Here is a 23,899-nt window from a genome sequence, read left to right on the forward strand (position 1 = left end):
AGAAGAATGGAATATCAAGAGTAGCACAACGCAGAAGTTAGGATGGAAATCGATGAGTTAAAAGAAAGCATCACCAAACTCACAGAGATGATGCAGTATTGATGGCTAGGGGAGCTGAACCTCAAAGAACTGTCATCTCTGAGATCACTAGCGTTGTTATTGACCCTCAGCTTGCTCAGAAGCCAGCCTCTACTTGGCCAAAATTCGGACTACCTCCCAATAAATATCCTCTATTTAAAACTAATCCTAGAATGATCCATTCTACTCAATAGGTTTTATAGATACCGGTTATCACTTAGTAGCCACCAATCATTCACATTACTATTCAGACTCCTTTCAACAATCATCTTTTTTCCTACCATGATGATGGCTCCCAATATGGTGATCAGTAACAAAACAATGAAGTAGAGGAATTAAAGGAGAAGTACAACATTCTTGAGAAAAGATTGAAGGATGTTGAAGGAAACGACATCTTTGGCTTTGTTACCATGAACCTTTGCTTGGTTTCTAACTTGACTGTGCCTGTGAAGTTCAAAGTCCATGAGTTCGAGAAATACAAAGGGCAAACCTGTTCAAAAGATCATTTGACTATGTACTTTCGCAATATGGTTTCCTATGCCAACAATGATTAGCTGTTAATTCACTAATTCCAAGATAGTCTGGCTGGAGCCTCTCTAAAATGGTATGTGAGCTTTAAGAGGGAACATTTTCGAACATGGAAAAACCTGGGTGAAGCTTTCCCAAAATAGTACAAGTACAACATGGACTTAGCTCCTGATCGCAGACAACTTCAGACAATGACTATGAAGGATAATGAAACCTTCAAAGAGTCCCAACGCTGGAAAAAGCTAGCTGCTCAGATCGAACCTTCTCTAGCCTAGAAGGAGCTTATTGTCATGTTTATGGATACCCTACAACCGGTCTTATATGAAAAGATGATTGGAATTATCTCTTATAGCTTTACTGACCTAGTCACCATTGGAGAAAGAGTCGAAGACGGCTTGAAGAATGGCAAGATTGCTAGTGCTGTTGGATCATCAAACAACAACCGAGCAAAGAGATTCCCTGGAAACTTCCAAAAGAAGAAGGAGGGTAAAGCTAATGCTATTGCAAAAAATGGTGGAGGAACTCAGAATCCACAACCCTACCATGCCTCAGCTCATCTACAAGCTCCATTCATTCCCTATGTTGCTGCTGCTCAGTTTCGGCAACCTTACTTTCCAGTGCCTCCATATCAACAACCATGGACAGGTTCTCCTCATAATGCTTCACTAAGTGCTCTTGAGAATGCTCAATAGAGCCAGAATAGGCAGCACAATCAGAAGTCAATTTAGGCCTTCACTAGTCCAGAAGTCACTAATAGCTCCCAGGCCAACTCATCCCAAGATAGCTCTGTTCCTGCCTGGGTACAATCCAAATGTCAAATGTGATTTCCACAGTGGGGTAGCAGGACACTCCATTGAGGATTTCAGAATTCTGAAGGAACTAGTTCAAGTTCTGATTGACAAGAAAATTTTCTCCTTTAGAGATGTTGGTCCAACTGTGGTTACCAATCCATTGCCCAAGTGAGTGCCAATAGGGGTGGCAAAACGGGTCGTCTGCCCCGCCTTAAGCCTGCCAAAAAGCAAGCGGGGAGGGCAAGTCCGCCAAGTAAAATGGGCATAAAAATCATGTCCGCCCCCCAAGGTGGCGGGTTGGCGGGCGGCGGGATTGCCCGCCTATTTTTTTATGGCTAAATACCCTTTTTGGTCCCTGAAGTATACCCTTGGGTCCATTTTGGTCCCTCAACTCTAAAAAGTTCCAAACTGATCCTTTAATTGTTCTAAAAGGTGCACGTTTATCCTTTCTGTCAAATAAGGTGTAACAGACGTTAAGTTATCCTACGTGGCATGTGATGTGGAAATGTTTATATGTTTTTTTTATTATATGTGTCTCTTCCCAAATTGGCTTCGTCCCCAAATTCACATGTGCTAGGGTTCACATTTGCAGAACCAAATCTCCTCTTCTTCCTCAACGAGTTCTTCTTCCCCAGTTTCTAGGGTTGATTAGGAAATGAAGTCTTCTTCCTCAACGAATTCTGGAGAATGTACATACGATTCTTATGTGAAGAAATTTGGGAGTGCAGAAGGGATATTGCGATGGAAACCTAAATGTGGATGTGGAGACATGGCTACTCTACGAAGAGCTTCAACTGTCACGAACTATGGGCGACAATTTTGGGGTTGTCGTAATTATAAGGTAAATTAACTTGTTTAGTCGCATTCCATCTCTTTGCTTTTGGTCTGATTTGAAATTATTGTTGAACGACATAGGGTTCAACACAACCTGGATGTGGCTACTTTCAATGGTTCTATGATGATGCTGAGGATGAAAAAGATCACTTTCTGAGGAATCAAAAGAGTAGGTTGGAGAAGCTTGAACATGATATTGATGCTGCAAAAATGGAGGTCGAGTGTTTAAAGAAGAAGATTACAGAAATGCAGAATCAATCGAAGAAGAGCATGAAGATAGAAAAATTTTGGAGGAGTCTGTTTTGTTTACTTTTAGTTGTTGTTGTTGTTAGGATGTTGTATGAAGGTCAACCAGTTTAACATAGGTTGATGTTAGTTCAGATGCTACACTTTGGGTTTGTGTTAAAAAAAGTTTGTAACAGATGTATACATTATGAGTTTCCCATTTTTGGGTCAATTTCATTTAAAGGTTGATTTAAGTGTTTAAATTATGAGTTTCCCATTTTTGTTATGTTTACATCTTAAGCTTAATAACTGCAACAACCATAAGGTTTAACATAAGGATTGACATTGTTGCTTAACACCAACATAAGTTGTCAAAACACTAACAGTAGTTACATCAGTTTCATAACGTAAAATATGCTAAATAATTAACATATGCTTGTCCAAAAAACTAACAGTAGTTGTCCAAAAAGATGCTACATCAAAGATGCTTAAGAGTGCTAATTCATAACATAACAGTAGTTGTTCAAAACATAAACTAAATTTTCCAGCTTGGGGTGGCTCTCTTGGTAGGAGTTGTCCTTCTTGTTGTTGGGCCTACAGCTGTTCTGGCTGCATTCAATCTTGTTGTAGGACCAGGTGGTATGAAAGGGGTAGCTGGCCTCCTGACCGGCAACTTCTTTGATTTTGAAGGGACTTTCTTGGACTTTGCTTGAGATGCTTGAGATGCTTGAGATGCTTGGGCAGTGACTGGCTGGGAAGCTTGATTAGGAAATGCTTGAGGTGTTGCTTGAGATGCTTGGGCAGTGACCGGTTGGGAAGCTTGGGCAGAAACTGATTGGGAAGCTTGGGCAGAAACTGATTGGGAAGCTTGAGTAGTTGAAGGAACCTTACATGTAAGCTTGTTGTGACCTGGTTTTTTACACCTGCTGCATGAAACAATAAATCCAGTCCTTCTCATTTTTCTATCAGACCCGTCAATTTCACCTTGCTCTAAATTCCTTCTCTTTTTAGGCCTTCCAGGCATTTTCCTATATTTTGGGGGCAGGACATCAGGGTACTCTGTTCTTACCCAAAGGTTAGAGCCATTAACTGGAAAAATAACAGGTTTATAGACCTCTACATATCTTGACTTTCTATAATAATCAGGTATGTAGTCATCAACCTTATGATTCCTACTCTTCATGGCTGAAAGTGAATGCACACAAGGTAAGCCTGTCAGCTCCCATCTTGTGCATGAACAAACTCTATCCTTCAAGTTGACTGTGAACTTTTCTGCAGAATTTTCAAGATGCCTCACTTCAAAGATATGCTCATCAGACATCCTAACAATACATACAATAATCAGAACTGTGAGTTTAAATACAATACACAGAATAATGAGTTTAAATCTAATGAGTTTAAATCAGAATTGTTCTATACCTGACTAGCCACATGTTTGTGTATGAGTCTGTTTTCTCAATCTTCCTTCTAATGTTTGGTAGCACTTCTTCATCTGCTAGCCTTTCAAACCTCAACCTGTTTGTAGCCCACCTCTCCATCATATATGTTCTGATTTCCTCTACCATGGTTATCAATGGTTTGGACCTAGAATCCAATATGACACTATTGAAAGCCTCTGACATATTATTCAGAACAACATCACACTTGTTATGTGTCTTGAAGTATGATCTACTCCAAAATCTTGGAGGGGTGCTCATCATGTGCTTGTAAGCTTCCACATTCACATCCTTCATTACCTTCATCTCCCTTTCCCAAGCCTGGTAATAAGTAGACTTGGCAGCTTTCCAGATAATTTCTTTAAGTTTTTTTCCAGGATACCTCTTCCTAAAGTTGTTGTATAAATGTCTGACACAAAATCTTTGTTCTACCCTAGGCAGAAGCTCTTCCATTGCAGGCAATAATCCCTATGCAAAGTGTATAAGAAAGGTGTATAAGCAAAATGTAAATGCAAAATGTAAATGCAAAATGTAAATGCAATATGAATCATACCTTTTGTTGATCACTAATAAATGTGTATGTCAGGCACTCTTCCTTTCCACCAAGGTCAGCAATAAGCAACTCCAAGAACCATGTCCAGCTATCCTTGTTTTCACTCTCCACCACTGCAAATGCTATGGGTAACATTTGATCATTTGGATCTCTACCAATGGCTGCAAGGATTTGACCTCCACAAAGTCCTTTCAAGAAACATCCATCAAGCCCAATGAAATGCCTGCTTAATTTGAAACTTTCCTTACAAGCAGCAAAACAAATGTACAGCCTTCTGAAGTGAATCCTATGATCATCAGAACCTTCTTGAGCTGGTTGAACATTCAATTTCACAGTTGAACCTGAGTTTGCTCTTAACAACTCATGGCAGTAGTCATAAATCCTTGTATAATCCCCAAGGAAAGATCCATCAACCATGTCTCTAGCTGCAAACCTAGCTCTTATAGCCTTTGTCTTGTTGACCCCCACATTCCACTTTTTTTGAACCTTTTCCTTTATGTCTTTCAACTTCATTCTAGGGTTGGTCTTAAGTGAATTTTGTATTCTTTTGCTCAACCATTTAGTCTTCAACATCTTCACATTATACTCTCTACTGCAATTATGAAAGTCTACTATCTTTCTTAGTTGCCAAGTATCCTCATTAGGCAACTTAGCACAATATGCTTCCCATTGACATCCTTCTTTACACCTAACCCTCACCCTTATCTTGTCATTCTTAGTGTACCTTAGGTCTCTTCCAGATTGGACTGCATAAGTTGTAATTGCTTCTTTAAAATCATCTTTTATGGTAAAATATGTTCCCACCTCCCACTTGTAGTTGGACATATCCTTTTGTTCCTTGAATATTGGAAACTTCTTTCTCTTAACTTTACTGCTATCATCACTGTCACACTCACTTTCTAGATCCTCACTTTCATTATCACTGCCTTTGAATTCATTTTTGGTTTCTTCCCACTTTTCCTTACCTTTTTTGCCTTTTTCTCCTACATTATCATCTTCAAGTAGGTTACAAACTTCTTCTTCCAACTCAGTTTCATACTCATCAGAGTCATCATCGAATACTACCTCCATTGCACTATCATAATTGAAGTCTTCATCTTCAGAGGTATTAGAACTATGCCCATCATCAACCTCCCCAACCCTTTGTCCATTATCATCAGTATCTACTGCATCCTTATCCCTTCCATGATCAGTATCTTCTGCATCCTTATCCCTTCCATGATCAGTATCTTCTGCATCCTTATCCCTTCCATGATCAGTATCTTCTGCATCCTTATCCCTTCCATGATCAGTTGGCAATTCAGTTTCATTCCTCATCTCCTCAAGCACAACTTCAGTCTCATCTACAATCTCATCTACAACCTCATTAAGTGGTATTTCATCAAGGGGTATGTCATCTACTGGTACCTCAGCAAAATCAGGGTTTGTCAATACGTGCTGAATAAAGATGTCAACTCTAAGGTGAACCCTGTAGAGATCAGCAATCTCTAGGGCACCTTTGTCATCAACTAACAGATTCATACCCTCAGTAGGATCCCTATAGTATATCTTGTCTATGGCCGGGTAACCTAATTCCTTAATAGCACCTAACAACTCAAAGAAGCTCCACTTATCCGCATCTACCCTCAATCTCGCAACCTCACCCCCTTCATAAACATCGTGTTTCTCATCAGTGAACGCACCACTATGATGGATTGTAATGTTCAAAAATTCATCCATTTCAAACTAAACCCTAAATAGAATCGAAGAAGATGAAATGAGCATACAAATTGAAAAAGAAGAAGATGAAAATCAGCAAACAAATGAATTTTATTAAACCCTAACTACCAAATCAGTTAGCTGAAAAGCACAAATCAGTTACCTGAAAATCAACGGTGTCTTCGTCTTCGTTCCCAGAAAACCTTAAACTTGTCTTCGTTCTCAGAAAACCTTCGACTTAATTGAAAATGGCTGCTGCGCTGCGCTAGGGTTTATACATACCCCTTTTTCCTATTTCTGAGTTACTAAGTGAGAATCACAAATATGTTTAGAAAATAACACTTAAGTGAAAATATATTTTCCATGTCACAATTTAACTAATCAAAAATAACACGTGGATGACACCTGGGTAAAATCATTGACTTTGACTAACGGTTTGGACGGAAAGGATAAACGTGCACCTTTTAGAACAATTAAAGATCAGTTTGGAACTTTTTAGAGTTGAGGGACCAAAATGGACCCAAGGGTATACTTAAGGGACCAAAAAGGGTATTTAGCCTTTTTTTATTTATTTTTCTTTAATTTTTTAATTGATTAATAATCTTTTTTTACCTTTCAATTAAATTTTTTACTTATTTTTTAGAACAGTTTTTTATAAAGCATCTTTTAATTAAATTTTACCAAAAAAATATTGCATATATTTACAAATAGATGTATAAAATAAAGACATCAAGAATTTAAATTTCTAGAACTAACTAAAAAAGGGCGGACTTAAGGCGAGACGTGCTTAACGAATAGTTGAGGCGGGCTTTAGCGGGCGGTGGGTTTTGGCAGGGCGAGCTTAGGCGGGCGGTGGGTTTTGGCGGAGCGGGTTTTGTTGAGCGGCGAGCCCAAATCCCAACCCAACCCGCCATTTTTGCGAGTGCACGGGCCGGCCCGACGGGCCACCGCTTGTTTTGCCACCCCTAAGTGCCAGGACACCTAGGATGCTCCTAAAGCCAGTTATGAGACGGGAAAGCTCATCCTTGTTTCGGATGGTTACTAGGCCTCTATCATTTCATTTTTCAATTTTCATGTTTGTATTATGCTTTGTTGCATTTGATGAAATGAGCATTGTAGTTGTTTTGAATCAATCATTACATATCCTCTGGTTTTATTTCCCTGTCACTTACACAAATTCAAAAAATTTATACAAAAAAAAAAGCAATTGTGCTTTTTCACTTCACTTTCTTTATCACCTTTCTGTTTAAGCAAGTATTGGAAGGAGAATAATGAAAAACGAATACCCAAGTTGCAACAGTATGCTTTCGAATAAAACTTTGCTAACGATGTACAGACATTGCTTCAAATCCCCGAACACTGGAAATATAAGGAAGATAATCCCTCATTAACCCCTTTGACCCTAGAAGTTAGTGTTTTCTTTGTGCATGAAAATGAAATCCATAATGACTAATACATTTGAATTCCAAGAGAACCGATCTATGGGAACCATTTCTAACCAGAGGTTCAACTGCATCGTCTCTTCGTACACAATATCGAAGAAGTAGTGAAAATCCAAAATCTAAAACGGCTGTTTCTCTTGGACAATCAACGTAGCAGTCAACATCCTCAATTCTTCTCAGATCATTAAACAAATGTCATACAAGTTGTTCCAAAAAAGAAAATTCCGCTAAGTCAAAACCTAAAAAGGATACTTAAGAAAAATGGCATCCCGCTACATTGAAAGATCAAAAGAAATTATCCAGGCAAAGTTTATTGATACAAAATCAAAATCAAAAAGAGATCACAAAAGATCATTGTCAAAATAAAAACAGGAACACACTTGTATGACTTTTAAAGAAGAATAGGTGATTGACACCATAGAATCCATTGGTTCTCAAGCATCACCTGTAAGTCCTCTTGGAAGTCAAATACTTGTGACCAACTTCTACCACTCGTAGGAAGGAATATAGTCTTATGTCCTATTCATGTTTGCCTTATTCAAGATTATGTTTATCTCTTTATCAAGTAACATTCCTTTTACATATGCAATCATGTGAACTATTCATGTAACATCCCGATTTTATTAATATTTTTATTAAGTATATTAGTAATTATACTATTTGGTATTTTTAATAATTATTTATTTATTTAGTTATTATGTGATATAATAATTATTTGAAATATTTAATTGTATGTGTGTTTGTGTTATTTGGGTTAATTAAGTTGTATGAGAGATATAGTTAATTGGGCCTTAGTAGTAGAATTGTAATAGATGGATTATAGGTTAAGCCCATTAAGAGAAAAGAGATAGTAAGAGGAGAAAATTAGGGTTTTAGAGTTGGAGTCTCATAACTTATTTTTTGGGAGAAAGGAAAAATAGAAAAGAGAAGAGAAAGAAGGGAGTAGCACTTGAGAGAAGAAGAAAATTATGGAGGAAGCCTTAATTTTCGCAGCAAGTTTCAGCATAGAGTCACCTTGGTAAATCGGGTATATCTCTCAATCCAACCGTTGGATCGTTACGGTACTTGGACACAATGTTCCTGACTCATAGAGGTAAGTTCTGACCGGAGCGATTTTGATTTTGAGGGTTTTAAGTTTGTTTGATAAGATGATTATCAAACTGGTGTTTAGGTGTGTCTCTAGTTGATGTTAGAAAGGATTTCTTTTGGAGAAAAGCTTAGAGCTATGGTGAAAGAGTCCATATTTACCAAGGTAAGGGTGAAGTTCGAATTATATAACCAGGAATATGATGATTGTATGTGGGATTAAGGTGTATGAATTTTTCCATGGATTATTTGTTGTGATTCTGTCGTGTTGATTCGATGAAATTAGTTGTTGTTGTGGTGATAATTGTTGTTGTTTTATGCGAAGTTACAGGATGTTTCATTGACGATGTATACCTTTATTTATTGGTATAGTGACGATATAGGATTATTCCTTTGTGACGATGATGTTGTTTGTTGTGTGTGTTTGTTGCATTCATATACATATGCATTTTTGGCGACGGCCTGTATTGGCAAATTAGTGACGCAGGCTTATGCCTTGATGCCTCTATTAACTGGCAATTAGCAATGGGGGCTGAAGCCCTGGGTACTGAAGGATAGAAAAACACTAAGAAAGGGGGGGGGGGTTTGAATAAGTGTAGTCTTAAAAACTTGAACGATAAAAATAAATTGCACAGTTATTTTTATCCTGGTTCGTTGTTAACTAAACTACTCCAGTCCACCCTCGCGGAGTGATTTACCTCACCTGAGGATTTAATCCACTAATCGCAACAGATTACAATGGTTTTCCACTTAGTCCACGACTAAGTCTTCTAGAGTATCCTGATCACAACCTGATCACTCTAGGAACAAATGCTTAGACACAAGCTAAGACTTTCTTAGAGTATCCTGACCACCACGTGATCACTCTAATTACAACTGCTTAGACACAAGCTAAGACTTCCTAGAGTATCCTGATCAACACTTGATCACTCTAGTTACTTACAAATTAATGTAATCAATTCTAAGAGTATTACAAATGCTTCTGAAAAGCTATAATCACAACAGTGGTATTTCTCTTAACGTTTAAGCTTAATCTCACTAATATATTACAACAGCAATGTAGTGAGCTTTGATGAAGATGAAGTTTCTGAGCTTTGAATTGAACAGCGTTTCAGCAAGTTAATATTCACAGAATTTGGTTCAGAGTTGTTAACCTTGTTTCTCATCAGAACTTCATATTTATAGGCGTTTGAGAAGATGACCGTTGGGTGCATTTAATGCTTTGCGTGTTCCGTACAGCATTGCATTTAATGTTTCACGCTTTTGTCAACTACCCCGAGCCTTGTTCACGCTGTGTCTACTGACGTTGCCTTTAATAGCTTCCAACGTTCCTTTTGTCAGTCAGCGTAGCCTGCCACCTGTACTTTCTTTTTATCTGATGTTTGTGAATATAATATTTGAATATCATCAGAGTCAAACAGCTTGGTGCATATCATCTTCTTGTCTTCTGACCTTGAAGTGCTTCTGAGCTTGATACCATGAGAACTTCAGTGCTTCTGCTTCTGACCTCAAGTTCTTCTGATGCTTTCAAAGACCCATGTTCTGATTCTGCCTTGACCATCTTCTGATGTCTTGCCAGACCATGTTTTGATGTTGCATGCTGAACCTTCTGAGACAAAGCTTCTGAGCGCTGATTTGTGCATACTCTTTATATATTTCCTGAAATGGAAATTGCAATGTATTAGAGTACCACATTATCTCACACAAAATTCATATCCTTGTTATCATCAAAACTAAGAATATTGATCAGACAAATCTTGTTCTAACAATCTCCCCCTTTTTGATGATGACAAAAACATATATAAATGATATGAATTTGCGATCATAAAGAGCAGACGGCTAAAGACAAATTACACAGCTATAGCATAAGCATGTGAATATATCTCCCCTGAGATTAACAATCTCCCCCTGAGATGAATAATCTCCCCCTGAAATAAATACTCGAAGAACTTTAATAATAAAAGACTTCCCTGATTATTTCGGTAGAGACGATCACATAAGCTTCTGTCTTCTGATAATTCATAGCTTCTGACTTCTGCTTCCATTGGACAGCTTCAGAACTTGAATTTCTTTAGATCCCTAGAACACTCACAGCTTCTGATTCCTGCTTCCATTTAGGACAGCTTCAGAACTGGAATTTCTTTGATCTTCAGAACATTCACACCTTCTGATTCCTGCTTCCATTTAGGACAGCTTCAGAACTTGAATTTCTTTGATCTTCAGAACATTCACAGCTTCTGATTCATGCTTCCATTTTAGGACAACTTCAGAACTTGAGTTTTCTGGATCTTTAGAACATTCACAGCTTCTGATTTCTGCTTCCCTCGGATAGCTTCAGAGCTTTGAATTTCTTCTTACATCACTTCATGCTAGATTGTATCAGAACATTGTTGAATGTACCAGAGCATCATCAGAGCATCTCTACGTCCTGAAATGTTACAGAACAAAACTAAACGACAAAAGTCAGCATGAATGAGTTAGAACATAAAATGTGTATCAGAACACAAAATATGTGTCAGAGCCATATAAGCCATATAGAATATATCAGATCCAATAGACAATGTATCAGAGCAAATAGACAATGATTTGGATCATATTCTATTATCAGAATTTTTTATCATTCTTCCTTCTTGCTTCCGATTCTGAAGCTTCCTAGCACTCAGCTTGCTTCAAGAATCCAAGAGCTTGATTCATCTTGTTGCTTCTTATATTGATCTTGAATCTTTGATTCCTGCAACAACACAACTTAAAAACATAGAACTTTGCAAGTTCTGTTAGTAAATGTGGAGCCTTTTTACTCGGTAACTGATAATATTAATCAAATCATTTATCATATATTTCTCCCCCTTTTTGTCATAACATCAAAAAGCATAAAAGATTCAGATGTAAAGCAAGAGACTAAAGGAAAGAAAAACAAATAACTTTTCATTGATTTCAACAAGGAGGATTACAGAAGAGGAATGCAGGAAAACAGATGCAACAAGGAAAGAAAACTACAAAGACTTAAAGCCTAAGACTCTATCCTACGCAAAGACTGCGCAAACAACTCAAGAACCCTCTGGTCTTCAGTTTGTTCAGCCATGGAAGCTTGAAAACTCTTCATGCCTGTCCAGACTAGAACCTCCACTATAGGAGAGATCCAAGAGACCAAAGAGGAAGTGAGGGACAGTTCATAGACAGGGAGCTAATGTTGCAAACGGGCTCCAGTGACTCAAGAAGGTCTTCTTCCTTTGGATAAATGTTGATAACAGCATTGAGGAAGAGATCTGTCTTGAAAGAGACTTGGAGAGCCATCCCAAGGTATGCTTCACATCCTGTAACTGATTAACCCTTCCATCCGTTCTCATTGAGTTGAAAGGATTCAAGATGAACGCTAGGTTGAAGATGAATGAACTAGGGTTTTTGCCAAAGAAAAACTTTGTTGGACAAGAGAGAAAAAGAAAGAGAAAGAGAGCCAAGACTTATTGAAAAAATGCAACGAAATGAAGGAATAAATAGAGGGAAAAATAAGAGGGAAACGTTCGAGGAATATAAAAAAGAAAAGAAGGACAATAAAAGAAATGATGAATGACATTTAATGTTATTTGACGTGAGGAGAGATAATAATGACAAAAGACGAGATTTGCACAGTTACCTAAGTAGACGTCCCCTCAACTGCACGCACGCTTGTCCAGAAATGGTGAACACGTGTTTACCATCTGGATAGCCAGTTACAGCTGTTTTGCTTTTAAAGAGATTCTGAATCAACTTAGACAATGAAACGTTAGTAATAACTGAATCACAATTTCTAATTGATTTCAATCAGAACTTCTTATAAACAATCCAATTTCATTTCAGAAGATACTCATACATAAGATCTTCTCATCTTCTCATTCTGGGCATAAATCCATACTGATATTCTTCAGAATGAACTTAAACCTATCTTCAGCAAGGGGTTTTGTAAAGATATCAGCCCATTGATGGTCTGTATCCACAAAGTTTAAAGATATAACACCCTTCTGAACATAGTCCCTTATGAAATGATGTTTAATCTCAATATGTTTAGCTTTTGAATGTAAAATAGGATTCTTAGATAAACATATAGCAGAAGTATTATCACAGAAAATAGGAATGTTACTCTCATATATCTGATAATCTTCCAGCTGACTTCTCATCCAGAGCATTTGTGTGCTACAACCAGCAGCAGCAACATATTCTGCTTCTGTTGTTGAGAGGGCAATAGTAGCTTGCTTCTTGCTGTACCATGAGATTAGATGACTTCCAAGAAATTGACAACTTCCAGAAGTGCTCTTTCTTTCTATTCTATCTCCAGCATAGTCAGCATCACAGAATCCTACTAAGTTGTAATCTTTAGATTTTCTGTAAACTAAACCAACATTAGTAGTACCTTTCAGATACCTTAGAATTCTCTTAACCGCAGTTAAATGAGATTCTCTTGGATCTGATTGGAATCGAGCACACAAACAAACACTAAAGAGAATGTCAGGTCTAGAAGCAGTTAGATATAGAAGAGATCCAATCATACCTCTGTACAACTTCTGATCTACCTTCTTACTTACCTCATCCTTACCCAGTACACATGTTGGATGCATAGGAGTTTTGGCTTCTTTGCTTTCAGAAAGATTAAACTTCTTCAGAAGTTCTTTCACATACTTCGTTTGATGAACATAGGTTCCATCGGAAGTTTGGTTGATTTGAATCCCAAGGAAGTACTTGAGTTCTCCCATCATGCTCATTTCAAATTCAGCCTGCATAGACTCAACAAACTCCTTTCTAAGTGTAGCATTAGATGTTCCAAAGATAATATCATCAACATATATTTGACAAATTAAAATATCCTTTTTAAATGTTTTACAAAAGAGAGTAGTGTCCACTTTTCCTCTAGTGAAAACATTTTCCAGAAGGAAGGAACTCAAACGTTCATACCAAGCTCTGGGAGCTTGTTTCAATCCGTATAATGATTTCTTTAATTTGAAAACATGATTTGGAGACATGGAGTCTTCAAAACCAGGAGGTTGGTGAACATAAACTTCTTCATCTATATAACCATTTAAGAAGGCACTCTTGACATCCATCTGATAAAGAGTGATGTTGTGTTGAGTGGCAAAAGAAATTAATAGACGAATAGATTCTAACCTGGCCACTGGTGCAAAGGTTTCTGTATAATCAATCCCTTCTTGCTGACTGTAACCCTGAGCAACCAGTCTGGCTTTGTTTCTTACCACTTCACCTTTCTCACTTAGCTTGTTTCTGAAAACCCACTTAGTACCGATGATGTTAAATCCTTTTGGTCTAGGAACCAAGTCCCATACACCATTCCTTGTAAACTGATTTAGTTCTTCTTGCATGGCAATTATCCAGTCTGGATCTTCTAGAGCTTGATCAACAGAAGTTGGCTCGATCAAAGAAACAAGACCTAATTGACATTCTGCATTGTTCTTAAGGAATGCCCTTGTTCTGATGGGATCATCTTTCTTTCCAAGGATCACATCTTCTGAATGAGCTGAAGCAAGTCTAGGTGATCTTCTGATAGTTGGTTCTTCAGAAATCCTAAGATTCTCTAAAGATGCAGCAACTTGATCTTCTGATCCATTGCTTCTGAGACTGCCAGCTTCTGCAGCTTTGCTTCTTGGTTTTACTGCTTCTGATATATCAATATCAAAATCTGCAAAATTCTCAAACTGCTTTGGTTTTTCAAGACCAAGCTTATCATCAAACCTGATATTGATTGATTCTTCTACAATCAATGTTTCAGTATTGTATACTCTGTAGCCTTTAGAGCGTTCAGAATATCCAAGAAGGAAACACTTTTGTGCTTTAGAATCAAACTTACCAAGATGATCTTTAGTATTCAGAATAAAACATACACATCCAAAAGGATGGAAATATGAAATGTTGGGCTTTCTGTTCTTCCACAATTCATAAGGAGTCTTATTTAGAATAGGTCTGATAAAGATTCTATTCTGAATATAGCATGCAGTGTTTATTGCTTCTGCCCAGAAATGCTTAGCCATATTGGTTTCATTGATCATGGTTCTGGCCATTTCTTGTAGAGTCCTATTCTTTCGCTCTACAACTCCATTTTGATGTGGAGTTCTAGGACAAGAGAAATCATGGGCAATACCATTTTCTTTGAAGAACTCCTCAAAGAATCTGTTCTCAAATTCTCCACCATGATCACTTCTGACCTTTATGATTTTACACTCTTTCTCAGATTGAATCTGAGTGCAGAATTCAAAGAACACTGAATGAGACTCATCCTTGTGTTTCAAGAACTTTACCCATGTCCAGCGGCTATAATCATCAACGATGACTAATCCATATTTCTTCCCTCTGACAGATGCTGTTTTGACTGGGCCAAACAGATCAATGTGCAAGAGTTCTAACGGCCTTGAGGTAGAAACAACATTCTTAGACTTGAATGCAGGTCTGGAGAACTTGCCCTTCTGACATGCTTCACAAAGAGCATCTGATTTGTATTTCAGATTTGGGAGTCCTCTGACCAGATTTAGTTTGTTAATCTGAGAAATCTTTCTCAAACTAGCATGTCCTAATCTTCTGTGCCAGACCCATTGCTCTTCAGAAACAGACATAAGACAAGTCACCTTCTGCTTCTCAAGATCAGAAAGATCAGTCTTATAAATGTTGTTCTTCCTCTTGCCTGTAAATAGGATTGAGCCATCCTTTTGACTTACAGCCTTGCAAGACTTTTGATTAAAGATTATGTCATAACCATTGTCACTTAATTGACTTATGGACAATAAGTTATGCGTTAATCCTTCTACAAGAAGTACATTAGTTATGGAAGGAGAGTTACCAAGACTTATGGTTCCAGAGCCAATGATTTTGCCCTTCTGATCTCCTCCAAACTTGACTTCTCCACCTGGTTTAAGCACCAGGTCTTGGAATGTAGACCTTCTTCCCGTCATGTGTCGCGAGCACCCAGAGTCCAGGTACCATGACATTTTGCTTTCTGTCCTCTTTGCCGCCAAGGATATCTGCAACAGAAATTATCTTCTCCTTAGGTACCCACAATTTCTTGGGTCCTTTCTTGTTAGTTCTCCTCAAGTTCTGATTGAACTTGGGTTTAGCAAAATATTTAGCAGGAGGAACAGTATGATACTTCTTATTCTGAGTTCCATGATATTTCTTAGGTTGTGTCACATGCTTCTTGGTGTGTGTTATGTGAAAACTTTGTGCATGTGATGTGTGCTTAATATCATGGGAGTGGCCAAATTTAAATTGGTTATATAGAGGCTTGTATGATATTTTCATATCATCCACAGATTCAAGCTTGTATGGGATTTCACCCTCATAACCAATGCCAACTCTCTTGTTTCCAGACACAGCATATATCATAGAAGCTAGCTGACTTCTGCCAATACTTCTAGATAAGAACTTCCTGAAACTTAAATCATATTCTTTCAGAATAAGATTCAGACTAGGAGTGGAATTTTCTGAATCAGAAGGAGATCCAACATTATTGGATAATTTTAAAACTTTTTCTTTTAATTCAGAATTTTCCAACTCAAGCTTCTTAGTTTCAAATTCAAATTGCTTTTTCAGCTTTTTGTATTTGATACTAAGATGAGCTTTTAATTCAAGAAGCTCTGTTAGACTGGAAACTAACTCTTCTCTAGATAGTTCAGAAAATACCTCTTCAGAATCTGATTCTCATGTAGATTCAGATCCATCATCTTCTGTCGCCATCAGCGCAAAGTTTGCCTGCTCTCCTTCAGAGTCTGATCCTGATTCTGATTCAGAATCATCCCATGTTGCCGTAAGACCTTTCTTCTTATGAAACTTCTTTTTGGGATTCTCCTTCTGAAGTTTTGGACACTCATTCTTGTAATGTCCAGGCTCATTGCACTCATAGCAGACAGCCTTCTTCTTGTCAGATCTTCTGTCACCAGAAGATTCTCCTCGTTCAAATTTCTTTGAACTTCTGAAGCCTCTGAACTTCCTTTGCTTGCTCTTCCAGAGTTGGTTCACCCTTCTGGAGATCATGGACAGTTCATCTTCTTCTTCAGATTCTGATTCTTCAGGATCTTCTTCTCTAGCCTGATAAGCGTTAGTGCATTTTTTAACATTAGATTTTAATGCAATAGACTTACCTTTCTTCTGAGGCTCGTTTGCGTCCAGCTCTATTTCATGGCTTCTCAAGGCACTGATAAGCTCTTCCAAAGAAACTTCATTCAGATTCTTGGCAATCTTGAATGCTGTTACCATTGGACCCCATCTTCTGGGTAAGCTTCTGATAATCTTCTTTACATGATCAGCCTTGGTGTAGCCTTTATCGAGAACTCTTAATCCAGCAGTCAGAGTTTGAAATCTTGAAAACATCTTCTCAATGTCTTCATCATCCTCCATCTTGAAGGCTTCATATTTCTGGATTAGAGCAAGAGCTTTGGTCTCCTTGACTTGAGCATTTCCTTCATGAGTCATCTTCAAGGACTCATATATGTCATGGGCCGTTTCCCTGTTAGATATCTTCTCATACTCAGCATGAGAGATAGCATTCAGCAAAACAGTCCTGCATTTGTGATGATTCTTGAAATCTTTCTTTTGATCATCATTCATTTCGCTTCTCGTGAGCCTTACACCAGTAGCTTTAACAGGATGTTTGTAACCATCCAGCAGAAGATCCCATAGATCAGCATCTAGACCAAGAAAGTAACTTTCCAGTTTATCTTTCCAGTATTCAAAGTTTTCACCATCAAATACTGGTGGTCTAGTATAACCATTGTTGCCATTGTATTGCTCAGCAGAGCCAGATGTAGATGCAGCTGGATTTGTTGGAATTTCACCAGCCATCTTTTACTGAAGCGTTTTTCTCTTCCTGAATCTTTTCTAAACACGGTTAAGTGCTTGCACCTTAGAACCGGCGCTCTGATACCAATTGAAGGATAGAAAAACACTTAGAAAGGGGGGGGTTTGAATAAGTGTAGTCTTAAAAACTTGAACGATAAAAATAAATTGCACAGTTATTTTTATCCTGGTTCGTTGTTAACTAAACTACTCCAGTCCACCCCCGCGGAGTGATTTACCTCACCCGAGGATTTAATCCACTAATCGCAACAGATTACAATGGTTTTCCACTTAGTCCACGACTAAGTCTTCTAGAGTATCCTGATCACAACCTGATCACTCTAGGAACAAATGCTTAGACACAAGCTAAGACTTTCTTAGAGTATCCTGACCACCACGTGATCACTCTAATTACAACTGCTTAGACACAAGCTAAGACTTCCTAGAGTATCCTGATCAACACTTGATCACTCTAGTTACTTACAAATTAATGTAATCAATTCTAAGAGTATTACAAATGCTTCTGAAAAGCTATAATCACAGCAGTGATATTTCTCTTAACGTTTAAGTTTAATCTCACTAATATATTACAACAGCAATGTAGTGAGCTTTGATGAAGTTGAAGTTTCTGAGCTTTGAATTGAACAGCGTTTCAGCAAGTTAATATTCACAGAATTTGGTTCAGAGTTGTTAACCTTGCTTCTCATCAGAACTTCATATTTATAGGCGTTTGAGAAGATGACCGTTGGGTGCATTTAATGCTTTGCGTGTTCCGTACAGCATTGCATTTAATGTTTCACGCTTTTGTCAACTACCTCGAGCCTTGTTCACGCTGTGTCTACTGACGTTGCCTTTAATAGCTTCCAACGTTCCTTTTGTCAGTCAGCGTAGCCTGCCACCTGTACTTTCTTCTGATCTGATGTTTGTGAATATAATATTTGAATATCATCAGAGTCAAACAGCTTGGTGCATAGCATCTTCTTGTCTTCTGACCTTGAAGTGCTTCTGAGCGTGATACCATGAGAACTTCAGTGCTTCTGCTTCTGACCTCAAGTTCTTCTGATGCTTTCAAAGACCCTTGTTCTGATTCTGCCTTGACCATCTTCTGATGTCTTGCCAGACCATGTTCTGATGTTGCATGCTGAACCTTCTGAGACAAAGCTTCTGAGCGCTGATTTGTGCATACTTGTTATACCCCAAAATTTGCCCGCATTATTTTTCAAGAAAACTCCAATCGGAAAATTAAAAGTCTCATATAATCATGGATTTTTATTTCAACAAAGATCCTGATATATGAAATACTTAGTTTTTAGAATTTTTCTTATACAGTAATTTGGCTTGCAGTTGAATTTATTCTTACGCAAACGCCAAATGCTGTTTATTACTTCACACATGCTATTTATTTATTTACAGATAAATAGTACTGACACAATTGGTACAGAGTTAAATCTTTTTGCAGGCGCAGAATCAGGAAACTCAGACTGTACTGGTAACAGTAAATATTAGTTATTTATTATGTCTGTGTTTTTTAACAAGTCATGTAAATAAACTTTCATTTTTCACATAAAACAAAAGCAAAAACAACAAAAAAAGAAAATTAACTTTGACTGTTGATTTTTCACTCTAACTGCTACATCAATACCTGGACAGTCAGTTGACAGCCAAACTGCTGGCAGTACAATTCTCAGTGTTTTGTACCATCAATCAAATCAATCTTTCACAATTCAAAATTCCAAGATTTTTGTTCTAGAAGTCTTCTGAATATCACGCGATTAGCAGAGACTCAACACTGCACAAAAATCAGGTACGCTTAACTATCTCCTACATAAACAGTCCCTGACTAGGGTTTTATTGTTTTTACAGGAGAAACAAGTTTTTGAGGCCTCAAATGGATTTCATGCACATCCATATATCTCAAAGTACCATCATACAAATTTTCAAACTTCAATTCACTCAGACGCACCGTCAGCAGCTCAAACAGTCAACAGACGACCCGTTTGACCAAAAAAGTCAACAGACAGTCAAAAATTGTCAAAGTCCATATTTTGTCAAAAGATTCATCATTTGATCATTGGATGATCATAATTCATCAAGGAAAGATCAAAAATCAACAAAACCCTAAGATTCAAAATTAGGGTTTTTGCCTGAAAAGTCAACTCAACTTTGACTGATCATAACTCTCTCATCCTTCATCCAAAAAATTCAAACCAAAGCTCATTTTGAAGGAAATTCAATTATCTTTCAAATGCAATTGATCCCATGGTCATTGCATTCACCATTTGAAAAATATGACCAAAGACATTACAGGTCATTTTCAAAGTCAACAAAAAGACACTTTTTTCAAAAGGACACACAAGGAGCATCAAAAATCATTTTGACATGAGATCAAAGACATTGGTTAGAGGACTCTTTGAGGTTTCCAAAAAGTGCAAGAACTCCTTCATATGACAAAAATTGAGGGATTTACACCTTGTTGAAGTTGGCTAAATTTTGGGAAAATGCATGAAACCCACATTGCTCAAAAATGTATTTTTTCCAAATGGGGCCAAGTTTTCATGGTTCAAACATCATTTCCATAATATAATGGGCCTCCCACGACCAAGACCAAGCCCATAACATTTTTTTCCATTTTTTGATTTAATTTTATCATTTAAGATTAAATTAAAAAGGAAAAAAAAAAGGAAGGATAAAGCATAGCTTATTTTCTAAGCTAAAGCCTCCACATGTGACTTAATTATGCAGCAAGGAAAGCCTAAGGCAAGAGGTGTGGAGATCAAGCAATGGTGGCTTAAATTTTAAGCTTGAAAAGTCAAGATTCCAACAAAGACAATTAAGGCTTCTTAGCTTAGTTTTTAAGCACTCCATGGCTTATAAATAGGCTAGCATACTCCAACAATCAAGGGAAGAACGAAAATATAGCCCAAGCATAGCATAGAAACCTCAAAATTCTCACAAAAATCTCCAAACTTTGTAATTTTCATTTTCATATTTCCAATCAATATCAATACAAAACAATCATTCAAATCATCCTTTGAGGTCACATAGAGTAAGATTGATGCACTAAACAAATCCCATGATGCTTTAAACACGTGTATCATAATCTTCATGCTCATAACTTCATAACTTTCGTTTTCCAAATTTTCACGTGAAACAACTTAATCTAATCTTTGATTTAAGTTCCTGACATCATTTAGAGTAGATTCAATGTAGATCATGCAAGGTTTCACGCCTCTAACACAATCCACCATTATTGGGTGTCCAAACTTGAAAAGCTTCGAGTTGCCACTTCCATACACTTTTAGCAAAAACTAATGCCACTAATGAACTCAGAGGGTCTTAATTAGGCTATCTGGGTTGTTTGCATCCATTTATTTTCGTGTTTATGCAGGTTTAAAGAAGGAGGAAGTCGGACATCAAAACCGTTGCCAAAAACCTTAAAAAACCGTTGCCATAGCTGTGAAGAAGATGATGAACAGTGACCAAGACTTATTGACCTCCACGCGTGCGTCCCTGGTTGGCTGGTCAATTTTCAGCGCCCCCTCCCTTGTTTCTATTCGTCCACGAACGCATAGTGGGGCCAGCCTGACTTATCCAAAGTCTTTATGATCCCACATGATTGGTCAATGCACGTCTACCATGTGTCCTCACCATCTGAACCATAGATCTCCATTAATTCTCAATCCAACGCATCAAAACACACTCCCCATGCCATGGACTCTCAAATCCACCACACCTGATCGTATCCTTTTATATTTTCTATTTTATTTTAATTTTCTTTGCAAAATTAATTAAAAATAGTTTTAAAAATCCAAAAAATACACAAAAAATATTTTTAGACTTCTAAAATAATATATTATTTTCTGAAATAAAAATATTTTATTTTTCTTCAAAATTTCAATATTTTGCATAATTAATTAGTATATATTTATATATTTGCTTTTTAATTATTTTTAACCAATCAAAAATCATAAAAAAATTGTTCTTTATATAAAATATTGTTTATATATTATAAACTAATTTTGTACATATTTTGAATAATTTTCTCTTTGAGTTTTAATTATTTATGTAATTATTTGCATAATTATGTATTAATTAGCTTAATCAATTTCAAATCAATCTCAAAAATTCCAAAAAATTAGTTTTGTTTTAAAATTAATTGACAAATATTTTGTACATTTTTTTAAACTTAATTTCTAGGTTTAAATTTATTTTCATCTTTTCCCTCATTTTATTTTAATTAATCATGCATTAATTATAATTAAAATCAATCATAAAAAATCCAAAAAACATGCCTTTTATTTTTCTTGCAATTTAAATTCCTATATAAATGTATAGGATGTCAAATTCATGTAAATAGGCTAGTTTACATTTCCTGCACAATCGATGTAATAGCGTAGATTTACTTTCCGCACTTTACATTTTCGTATTTTAATTTCCCGCACATATAAACTGCGTGTATGTCAAAGATAAAATTGAACCGTTAGATCACTAACTTCCAAGATAAAATATCTGAATCCAATCACAATCACACTTGCACCTCTTAAGGTAATTCCTTCTCATTCTTTTCAAAATCAAAGTCAAAGTTCTACTGTTTTGAGTACAAAATCGAACCTTTTGTTTATATCCGGTGAAAGGATAGATTTTTAAAGGAAATAAGGATAAAGACCTTACAACTCAGGGTAGACCTCCTAGTTTGCTTGCTCAAATCAAAACGAACAAAATTCTCATACACTGTTGTTTTTCAAAACAAAACTTTCCAAAAAGACATTATTTTGTATACATCCAAACACGGATCATTACAAAATTAACGTTCTTTTCAAAACATCTTTCGAAAGATAAACAAACATTTTGTATACATCCGCACACGGATCATTACAAAATTCAATTTACAAAAGTATTTGAAATCACATATGAGCATTCTAAAGCAATTGAAAAGTAATCGAAAAACAAGTGAGCTAAGCAAACTTAAGAGCCCATGGATAACCATGGATACAAAGGCTGCTAACACCTTCCCTTTGTATAACCTACCCCCTTACCCAGAATTTCTTAAAGGTCTTTTTTCTGTTTCTTTTATAAACCTTTCCTTAATTGGATAAAATAAAAGGTCGGCGGCGACTCTGTGAATTTTCAAAAATGCGAAAGCATTAAGCGATAAAAAAGAGTCAGTTCACGTATCTCTCCCGAACAGAGGTATGGCCCGAATAAAAACGGAGGTCCACATAACTGGCGACTCTGCTGGGGAGATACTTTCAAAAAAAAACAAAATGTTTTCAAAAGGGGTTACCTTAAGAGAATAGATTACTTCGATGTTTTCAATTGTTTGACTTGATTGCTCTTTTTTTTCAAAGGTTTGTTTGGGTATTTTGCTTGTGTGGAAGATTCTAACCCGAATCTCGAGATACCTTAAGTATATGACAATAGACCAAGGAAACTGTACGGCATGTACCGATACGGTTGATCTGGTAGTCATCGTTAGTGCGATACTTTGGTTTATACTGATGTCCCTTGAAAACGATCAAGGAGTATATTAGGCTTCCGAAATGTCATTAAACACTAATTTGTCTTAGAACCTTTTTAGTTGAACTTGACTTATGGCCTATTAAGTGGCTAGCTTTGAAATTGATCGAAGTTAGTTATCCTCGAGGAATATTTTGATCGGCCGCTCGAGCGCCGTATTGAGATGTTACTTCCAAGGATCATAGAACCCGAATATTATTCTAGGACAGGTTTTAACCAACTCAACTTCAGTGGGGAGGGTATCACCTATCAGCTCCATGCAAGCCTTTAAACCTAAGGCTATTGTTTGATTTGTTTTTGTGTGCCACATGTTTGCATCATAAGCATATCATTTTCTCACTAAACACTTCAAGGATCAAAGAGTTTACCTTTGTTTTTGCAGGTAATGGCTCCCGCCACCCGAGATTACATCCGAATCAACATCTCAACGGTACCATCTGAACTAAAAGACTTAGTGTCAGAATTCCCTAGGAATGTTCAATTCACCGAAAGGCATGGTCACCTACTCCATTTGGTTACCTCAAAATATGAAGAAGACATGATACGGGTCCTGTTCCAGTTCTTTGACCCTGAACATCATTGCTTTACCTTTCCTGATTACCAGTTGGTACCCACTTTGGAAGAATTCTCTGAACTAATTGGATTGCCTGTTCGAAATCAATTACCTTTCACTAGTTTAAAAAGGATTCCAAAACCTGAAGTCATTGCTGCTGCTTTACATCTGCGGAAATCAGAAATCGAGTCCAATTGGGAAACAAAGAGTGGAGTTAAGGGTTTGCTTGCCAAGTTCTTATTGGAAAAAGCTCGACTACTGCTAGAGAACAAAAGTTATCCAGCCTTTGAGGAAGTTATGGCCCTTTTGATCTATGGGTTGGTTTTATTCCCAAATCCCGACCAGTTCAT

Source organism: Vicia villosa, linkage group LG7 (assembly GCF_029867415.1).
Source record: "Vicia villosa cultivar HV-30 ecotype Madison, WI linkage group LG7, Vvil1.0, whole genome shotgun sequence".
In the NCBI taxonomy this organism is placed as follows: Eukaryota; Viridiplantae; Streptophyta; class Magnoliopsida; order Fabales; family Fabaceae; genus Vicia; species Vicia villosa.